This window comes from Temnothorax americanus, unplaced genomic scaffold (assembly GCF_048541705.1).
Source record: "Temnothorax americanus isolate GAGA-0224 unplaced genomic scaffold, ASM4854170v1 Scaffold95, whole genome shotgun sequence".
NCBI classification, from domain to species: Eukaryota; Metazoa; Arthropoda; class Insecta; order Hymenoptera; family Formicidae; genus Temnothorax; species Temnothorax americanus.
Genome location: NW_027509818.1, coordinates 73,621 through 83,873, shown reverse-complemented (window position 1 = coordinate 83,873; position 10,253 = coordinate 73,621). Strand labels below are relative to the sequence as shown.

General features: G+C 42.7%; 2 long non-coding RNA genes across 2 annotated transcripts; one reads left to right on the top strand and one right to left on the bottom strand.

Annotated features, from left to right (window-relative positions):
* Nucleotides 1-2,965: 2,965 nt before the first annotated feature.
* Nucleotides 2,966-4,058, top strand: LOC143908442 (uncharacterized). Its single transcript, XR_013260142.1, has 4 exons — nt 2,966-3,085; nt 3,174-3,282; nt 3,469-3,621; nt 3,867-4,058. It is a non-coding gene; the product is annotated as an uncharacterized LOC143908442 (long non-coding RNA).
* Nucleotides 4,059-5,981: 1,923 nt separating this feature from the next.
* LOC143908445 (uncharacterized) lies at nt 5,982-6,468 on the bottom strand. The gene is made up of 2 exons (XR_013260144.1): nt 6,334-6,468; nt 5,982-6,251 (listed from the first exon to the last, which is right to left on the bottom strand). It is a non-coding gene; the product is annotated as an uncharacterized LOC143908445 (long non-coding RNA).
* Between the last annotated feature and the right edge of the window lie 3,785 nt (nt 6,469-10,253).

The window sequence follows — 10,253 nt, the reverse complement described above, 5'->3', positions numbered from 1 at the left end:
CGCGGTTAAGTAACTGGGGACGCCGTACGCTCTCAGGGCGTCCCCTATCACGGGCCAGGGGAAGGAGTTGAAGGCGTTTTTGACATCAAAACCGATGCCCGCCACCACCCTCCCCTCCGCAATTTCGGCCTCCGTCCGAGAGAGGACGCGTTTAATTGCGTCGATAGTCGATCTCCCGGCACGGAAGCCAAATTGGTCATCCGAGATTCCCTCCTTTCCCCTTCGGGACAGGTGCTGTACGAGGCGCTCGGCGATTATTCGTTCAAATATCTTGCCCGCCTCGTCCAGCAGGCATATGGGACGGTATGCGCCGGGCTGGTCCGGAGACTTGCCCGGCTTTGGCAGGAGCACCAGGCCGGCCATTTTCCAATCTCGGGGGAACCGACCGGCTCGCAAGCAGGCGGTATATACCCGCTTCATGTCGCCGGCGATTCCCCCCGCGGCTAAGGTCCACGCGCGACCCGGAATACCATCAGGGCCAGGGGCTTTGCCTCTTCTGACCCTCTTTAGAGCCCTCGACAGCTCATCGTCGCCGACCTCCCAAGCTCCCTCCCACACGTAAAAGGCGGTGGGGGGAAAGTTGACCTCCTCCCCATCCGCGGGGGGGGGGGAATAGTTCGCGGACTATCCGTCCAACGAACTCGGGGGCCAGCGACTTCGTCAACGGGGGCGCCCATGGCTTCAACCTACTCAACACAAGCCTATAGGGACGCCCCCATGGATCCTCGTTCACACTGCCGAGGAGCTCCTTCCAGGCCCGCTCCTTGGCCGCACAAATCTCACGGGCTAGGTCCTGGCGGGCGGAACGCCAGGCCCGCCCGGCCTCCTCCTCGAAGAGGGCATCGCCGTCATGACGTCCGGCGCGCGCCCTTCTCCATCGGCGCTTGGCGCGGACCGAGGAGCGCCTAAAAGCGGCCAACTCTTTGGTCCACCAGTACGCCTGTCTACGGGGGGGCATTGGCGTAAGCCGGGGCATGGCCACGTTACACGCACGTGACACTAGTCTTACCATGTCCCCGGCAATTTCGTCGACGTCATCAGTGTCGGCCTCTGCCCCTCCGGGATTCGCCACCTCTTTGCCCCACGTGAGGGCCAGGATCGCAGCCTGTAAAAGGTCTGCATCCAACTTCTTAAGGGCCCATCTGCGCTGTTTTCTGCCAGCGGCTAGACGGCGGGTGAGCAGGCCCGGCGGGCCTCCCCGGATCACCATTTCAATGTACTGGTGATCCGAGAGGGCCTCCATGTCCGAGACCACCCGCCAATTGTGCAAGTCGCGAGAGACGAGGGGTGTGGCCCACGTGAGGTCCACGATGGACCCCCCCGCTCCCGCACGCACGTGTTCTCTCGGCCTCTGTTTGCCAAGCAGAGACCAAGACCCGCCGCCCACCGTTCGGTGACGTCGCCCCTGTAATCGGTCCGCGGGGAACCCCATAGTGCGGACTTCGCGTTGAAGTCCCCCGCGACCAGGACCCGGCCAGTTGTGCATGATCGCACGCAGCCCTCGACCTCAGCGAGAAACTGCCCGTACCTAGCACGGGTCCAACTGGGAGGGGCGTAAATCGCCACCGCGCAGAGGGGCCCATACTCGACGGCAACAAAGCCCTCCTCCGCACATTTAAGGCTGCACGGGGGGACGTCGGTGTTGCTCTCACTGTTATCGCAGCGGAGCCACCCCTGTCGCTAAACCAACAGGGGTGATTGCGGGGTACGCGATATGGCTCCGCTACGATACCCAAACCACACCCGCGCTCAGCCAAGACCTGGCAGAATAAATCCTGGGCAGCGCGTGCGTGGTTCAAGTTCGCCTGGAGGATTTTGAGGGCCATTTATATGTAGCCCACCCGATCCTCCGGTTTCTCCTTCTCTTTACTTGTCGGGGTGGCATCCCCTGTAACCTCGACCGCCTCCGTCCCTACATCTCTCGACGACGACAGCGGGACATTCTCCTCGAACTCCATTTCGAGCGGAGGGTCATTAGCGGTGTCTTCCACCTCCTGCAATGCCCTGACATCCTTGTCTACAAGGGGAGGACAGTAGAGTGGAGCTGGATTACCCGTCTCGGTGAGGTCTATGGTCTGTTCGACCTCCATCCGCTCCGGCAGTGATGTTGTAGTAGTCGCTGCCGATGTGAGGGCCAACCTGACCCTCGGCAGCTTTTGTGGCTTCGGGGGCTCCGCAGTTACGGTCCCCTCTATCGCCAAGCCTACCACTTTTTTCCCGGCGTGTGTGACCTCAAAGCCGGTAACCTTGAGGTCCGTCTGCGCCTTCCTTTTGGCCCCAGCTCGGGTTGTGGCCCTGGAGGTCGACCGTGCGGGGTCGCGCGTCGGGGGAGGCTGCCCGCCTTTTCCCTTTTTTGCGCGGCGAGCCTTACTTTTGCACCCAGTGCACGCGGGGCCCCCGACCCTGTGGTCATGGGGAAGACCTTTCCCCGCGCACACAACGCATCTCACGGGGGCTTGGCAAGTACGCGCAGGATGCCCCGTCTCGCCGCAACGGTAGCACGTGCCGGTGCGGTCCACCTCGCTAGGGCAAGTTGTCCTAGTGTGCCCCAGCTCGAGGCAGCGGAAGCACTGGAGAGACCTTCTCTCCAGCTCGTTACCCGAGCTGAGGACCACCCCAGCGTTAGACGCCCCATGCAGGCGATCGCATTCGCGGCAGCGAGTGGGCAACGCACCACGACCGTGCACAAACCGTTGGGCCCCTTACGTATGGGCCCAACATGCACACTCACCGGCGGTATGCCGCCGTATGTATGCCGTCGTACGGCCAATGGCGTGAGAGTACGGTTTTATCTATTTCTTAGGAAAACGATTTACCACCAAACGTTTTAATGACGATATTCGTGACCACCAAACGATTCTGCGTCGATTGAGCCGTATAAAAGTCAATTTGATTGATAAATAATGTTTATCCATCAAATTAACCGAGCCAACGTCACGGAGTCATGCGACCAATAGCGTGAGAGTACGGTTCTTTCTATGGGTGCTTTCCAGCAATGTACACAGGCGACACTGTGTAACACAGTGTTCGACCCAGTGCTTTCCAACTACGACACAAGTCGACACAATCGTACACAGCTAAAATGGTGAGTTTGACTGTGTCATCGTTTTGTGTCACTCCATGGATACCAACATTATCGACATTTTTACATGTGGTACCATTTATTTTTGTAGTTTCTACGGTCGGGTAAGAAAACTTTAAGGTTATATTCCAAATAGTGTGACACGTGTGACGACAAGAAGTGAAAGATATTCTACTGTAGAAGTTTCTGAACCATGGAAGGTATTTAGTACATACTTATTTTTATATTATTTATTATTTGTTGCAAAGACAAATGTTGCATACAATAATACTTTACTGACGTATTGATGAAAATTATTGTACCACAGCTTTCATACATATAAATATTGTATTTTATTAAAAATTAGTCATTTTAATAATTAATGATTATTTATTTCCAAATTGCAGTAGGATTCACATGCAAACATTGCAATGCAGATATCCTATTATTAGAGGAAGCATCCATGCACGAATGCTTAAAAAATAAAGATATATATATGGAAAATGACAACGTTTTATTTACAAACGAGTCAAACGACAATCTGGATGTCAATGATGAACGTAAGTTTATTTAATGTGTGTGTGTGTGTGTGTGTGTGTGTGTGTGTGTGTGTGTGTGTGTGTGTGTGTGTGTGTGTGTGTGTGTGTGTGTGTGTGTGTGTGTGTGTGTGTGTTTGTGTGTGTGTGTGTGTGTGTGCGTGCGTGCGTGCGTGTGTGTGTGTGTGTGTGTGTGTGTGTGTGTGTGTGTGTGTACACACCATATTATTATGTTACATGTTTTTAATTCAAAAAATTATTTTCTACAGATGTCCAGTGATCAAGTCAGATGGAAAATAAACATCTTACAAAAAAAAATACAAAGAATGTTGTGATAACAACAACAAATCAGGCAGAGGCAAAATTGAATTTAAATGGTACAATCAATTAGACGAAATACTGGGCAAAAATAAAGATGCTATTGCTGCGCACACCGTATCTAGTCAAATAATACCAAAAAAAGTCTCTAAGTCTGCATTATCCGGCCAAAAAGATGTAAATTGTGCTTCCAAATCGTCATCGTCGGCTGCGGTTACTCTTCCTACAAGTCCCATCGCCTCTTCTTCTTCTTCTACAGATTCAGTTGCCTCGATATTGATGAATAAAAATACAAAAGCAGCAGCTCGTCTCCCACATGGAACAAGTTCGAACTTGGCGAACAGAAAATTGGACATTGAAAAACAGTGGCTTAAATTTTTAGAAAACAAAGAAATAAGAGATGCTGCACGTGATAAGAAGCATGAACAATCTGAAAATAGAATGACTGAAAACTTATCGCTAAAGAAACAAATGGTAACTTTAAAAAGAAAACAGATAGAACAGAAAAAAGAATTATCAGAAAAAAGACTGAAGGATAAGGAAAATAAGCACGCTGAAATAATAAGAATAGAAAGAACAAAATGCAAATTATTGAAAAAATTATTAAATGAAGGAAATATAAAAGACATCTCAGATGATTCTGATAGTTAAAAAGTAGATGATTATTAATGTTTTGGCACTAATGTATATCTATAATTGAAGATAAATCGGTCATTGTTTTTGTCTATTATTATGAATAGATACTTGAAAAGGACCGAATAAGAAAATATGCAAATATGGAACACAGAAATTTATGTATATTCATAAACCCCGAGATATGATCATTTATTTTCAATTATTATTACATTTACGACAAAGTTGTGATTAAATGTTCTACATATTCTAGAGTTTATTTTTTACCAAAATATTGTACTAAGTCTTTATTTTTTTGTTTTTTCAATTCAGTACAAATATATCTTATAATTTAGTTGCAATTAGGATGTCATTAAAGGTCAGTATTCGATAATCCATAAGTACTTATAATTATAATAATTAATAACTGCATTTTTACGAAACTAGTTTCTTTAATTTTGTCATTTATTAATAGTATATATATAGTATAGTCATCAGGTTAATTATTAATATTTCAAACTTGTTCTATTATTTTTTGTTCCTACGTTTTGCAATTATTATGTGATTAAATAATTATAATTTTGTTCCTACGTTTTGCAATTATTATGTGATTAAATAATTGTAATATTCACTATTTGTGTTAATTTATAAGAAATGTTTATGCTATTGGATGACAGCATACATTTGTGATACTTTTATAATAAAATATGATGTTCATATTCAAGCTGTTATGGCTAAATACTTTTATTTACAACTTATACATAACAATACATTGTTTATTCCTGGCCAAATATTTCCATGAATAATTGCATCCTTCGATCTTCTTGAAATCGGCAATTATTTTCGTTATGATCATCATTTACATTAATATTATCATTCGGTTCCTCAATTTCAACATTATCATAATTAAAATTGTCATCATTACAATTTATACATAAATTGTGTAAGATACATGCAGCTACAATAGTATTTGCAATGAATGGCATATCGCGATATTCCGAAAAAAATTTAATTCGTCGGAAACGTCCTTTCAAATACCCAAATGCTCTTTCTACAACCATACGCGTTGAAGAATGTATGAAATTAAATTCGGTCTGAAAAGGAGTAAGATGACCATTATCACGGAAAGGAGGAACAAGCCACTGTAATGATGGATATGCAGAATCCCCGATTATAAATTTGTTATCTGGAAACATAATTTCTCTATGTTCATTAGCTGAATTGTACAATTCAGATTTTCTCAAAACTCTTGCATCATGGAGAGAACCGGGCTGACCACAGTATATGTTAGTAAATTTCATATCCGCATCTACGACTGCTTGTAGGTTTACAGAGAAGTATTTTTTCCGGTTACAATAGTCTCTTGCATTTTCTACATTAGGTTTTTCTATCCTAATGTGAGTGCAGTCAATAGCTCCTATTACATTTGGAATGCCTCTTTTGGAATAAAACTGATGAGAAACATATGCGACATGTTGTCCTTCGGGCCATTTGATAACGTTATCTAATTTTGTCAAGATCCAAGCTGTTACTCGGCGAATTACACGAAAGACTGAAGAAATTGAAACATCTGAAATCTATCTGAGATAGTTCGTAGAGGTTCTGTATTTGCCAAGTGCCACAAAAATATAACAAAACTGAGTTTTGCTTCAATTGGTTTCACTCCAAACGAATGTGAAGGTATAGATCCACTTTCATGCAATTCATCTAGAATATGTAAAAAACTATAGGTTTCAAAAATTATAAAATAATTATAAAATGGTCAAACATAAATATTATATTATTTTTCAAAATGCTGAACATTACCTATTAATCGAATTGCTGTGATACGCTGGATTCGTAAGTGCTCCTTAAATTCTAAGTCTGTCCAGCTATCCACAATATTAAGATAATGTTCAACTCGATTTCTCTTATGTCCACTCAATAAATATTTCATTAGAGGAAATATCAATAAATAATTATCGTTTTCTTCACTGCTTGAAGATATATTACTGGCTGAAAGACTAGTATTGTTCCAGTCTATATCATTGGTACTTGAGTCCTCTGTACTTGTACTGGTGTTGGCTGTACTCTCCATTAGAAGACTGATTGCTACTTTTTCTTTCATATTCATCTATAAATTATTTAATTTATTAATAAAACTAATTAATTTTGTTATTAAGGTAAAACTGCAAACATAACTTAATTATTTACATTCTCAAAACAGTGTATTACAGTGCAAATTTATTTCATTTTATTTCTTAATTTACATAACTTGATCAATTTTTTATATATCAGTCTCTCTCTCTTCTATATATCTGATAAATAAGTTAATAATTCATAAGATGTTAAAAAATACTAACTTTTACAGCGAAAGTATCTTCTGACATTTAAAAAACCCGTTTGATCATATTAATGACGGAAACGCGTTGCGATTGCGATGTGTTGTTGTCGCCGGTATCGGAGTTGCCGAGCGACTCGATCCAGTTTAAGAGCAATGATGCCGCGGCGGAATGACGTCTCTGACACGCTAGGTGCAGCGCCCATTCGAGCAATAATTCTGTTGACGGAATGCGTCTCATTAATACGAGAATATCACGTAAGTGTGTAACTTCATTACAGGGCGATCAAGTTACCAATAGCGTTGCATTGTCCGTTGACGGCCGCGCAAAGAATTAGCAGAGTCCGTCCGAAATAATCGGTTGTCTCGAGGCCGGCTAGTTCCGGCCCGACGGAGTTTAGAATTAATCGCGCGCACTTGACGGATCCCGCACTCGCCTCGACATGCAGTGGTAATAAACCACACGACGAATCCCTCGGAGCAGCAACCGCCTGTCCGCCGAACTTGTTGATGAGTAACTCTAGGCAGTGCGCGGATCCTTGATATACGGCGCAATGTACGGCAGAAAAAGAATTACCTGGAAATAATTAAGAAAAAAAATCAGCTTGACATACGTAACGCATTGTTGGATAATCATTTTTGAAGTGTAAGAAACTACATGCCTTCCAAAGAATCGAACACGTTATGATTCAAAACATACTCCACGCAAGTCGAGTTGCCGTTGTAACATTAAGCCCAATGGAGCACTGTGCAGCCTTGATCGTTCTTCAAAGTCGCCGCAGTCGGATCGGCTTTAACGAGGGCGGGTAAAGCATACAATCTACAAACAGACTTGCGATGTAGAACAGCTCTATATTAGGGCAAAAAATTCTGTACGAACGTAACTTCTTACCTGCCACAAGCAGCTGCTAAATGTAACGGCGTTTTACCGTTTACATCTTGCACTGGCACTTGGGCACCATGCTTTAACAACAATTTCACCAACTGATTATCACGCTTGTTGATCACCGCGCGAAACGGGTTTTTGTAGGTTATATCTTCGGGGGTGAGGAGAAGTCAAGTGTCTTAAGGTCAAAAACCTAGTGACAAGTTAGATCAGGTTATGTAAAGTGACTGCCCTCCATTCTGGCGGTGAAATAAAAAAGCTAAACAGCGTTTCAGCTACAAGTCAACACTGTGTAACACTGTGTCGCACTGTGTATGACTGTGTTCCCTTGCTGGAAAGCACCCTATTTCTTACGAAAACCATTGACCACCAAACGTTTTAATTACGATATTCATGACCCCCAAACGATTCCGCGTCGATTGAGCCCTATCAAAGTCAATTTGGGTGATAAATACAATTGTTCCGACTAGTGGCACAGAGGTGATATGTCCGGCATTATGCGCATACGGTTTTTTCTATTTTCTGGAAAAACGGTTGACCACCAAACGTTTTTATGATGATATTCGTGACCACCAAACGATTCCGCGTCGAATGAGCTATAAAAAAGTTAAATTGGTTGAAAAATAAAAATTGTCCGGCTAACTTCACATCGGAAATTTCATTTTTATTTTACAGGAAAACGACTAACCACCAAACGATCGGACTAAACTACCAAAGACCACCAAACGACCACCAATCGATTCCAATTAATGAAAGTTCGATACGTTGAAGTTGTCCGGCCAACTTCATAGAGGTCGAATCAGCGTAGCGTGTCGATAAGACAACACTCAACAGTTGTGTCTGCTGTACGTGGCCGTTCAGTTGGTATTAGTGGGTGCTTACTTATTTCGCGCATTCGCACTCCATTTTGGACAACACTAACTTCAAAGGCGCCGACAGAGAGTTGCGCTATTGTACATATATACTGTGTCATTTGTTTAGCGGTCTTAAGGACCTTGGCACATAGAAAAACTTAAGCAGTAAGAAATCAACGGTATGGATTCGCTGCTACCGCTTAGGGCCGTGCTTTAAGTTCTTGACTGTGATTGGTTGATTTGCTTACTGCTTGAGTTTTACTGCTTAAGTTTTTCTATGTGCCACGGCCTTAATAAGGTGTGCTTATGCGCACGTTTCTTGCAATATCCAATCACAGAACGTGACAGAAATCCGCCATGTTTTTTTAATTTTGGTAGGAGATTTAAACGGAAACATACCGACACAAGAATCTGTTAGTATGAGTTTAAAATGGACAATTTTTGTCACGATGCGCAGAACAGACGAAAATGTGTCCGCAATACGAACACACCTTATTACTTCCACCATGTCCTAACCTATTCGCTCCGTGCGTTTCAGCGCCATCTACCGCTATCGCCATGCAATAAAAGTGGAAACAACGATGAGATATGAGATATGTTTATTATTATATGTTGATTATTACCAAAGCTTCTTGTGCAATAGATGCAGTGTATTTTTTTACATTTTACTGTTAATAATTTCGGTAAGTAAAAATTGCTATACGCGCCATAATCTATGATTGTTACTATATAATTGGAGGTTGACTGCACAGCGGTATTTATGTCACTTTAATTACTGGAACTCCTATTTTTTATATCAGAAAACAATAAATAATAATTACTGTTAATTAAATATTGCTTTAAAAAATGTCTGTAATAAAAAGTAAAAAATGTAGATTCAATAAAGTTACTTTTTCATACAAGTTATATTGAAAAAAAAAATTTTTCAGTTCATTATTCTTACAACTTCTGACGCAACAACTACGATGACCCATTTTTAATAATAATACGTCCAATTGAATAGGAAAATATTCCACCCTGAGTTCACTATTCTCTCACCCGAGCGCTTTCGTAGCTCGTGCTATCCCCTCCAACCAAACGCACAGAGCGAATTACTGACAGTTCAGCACGAAAGCTCCAGCACTATTGGCACATGCGGAACTTCATACTTCAAAAGATCTCGCAAAAGTTTTTCAGTTCGTATTAAGTAAATGTAATAAAACAAATGTACATATATGTACATTTGTTCTTTTTTATAATTAACAGTAATTACTAATATAGTACAAATTTCTTACCTAATCCACTCATTGTTATATTTATTACATTTACTTAATACGAGCTGAAAAATTTTCTCGAGATCTGTTGAAGTATGAAGTTCCGCATGTGCTAATAGTGCTAGAGCCATAGAGCTTCCGTGAACTATCAGGGGGGGTTTTTCCAGGTTTTTCCAGGTTGTCCTCGGGTGAGGACGGTTAGGCGCCTTCAGCACTAGGCTATTTGGCGCAATTGATCTATATCTACTAAAGACCATATACTATAGTCTCGTGTCTCTATCACTATCCAAACACAGCCAAATCAAATCACTCTACGCGTAGCTCTAATGAATTTAAAAATAATATCCACTATATCCCAATTCTTCGCACGTATTAAACGGAAAATGTCTATATCCTTAGTAAATTCAAGCTCT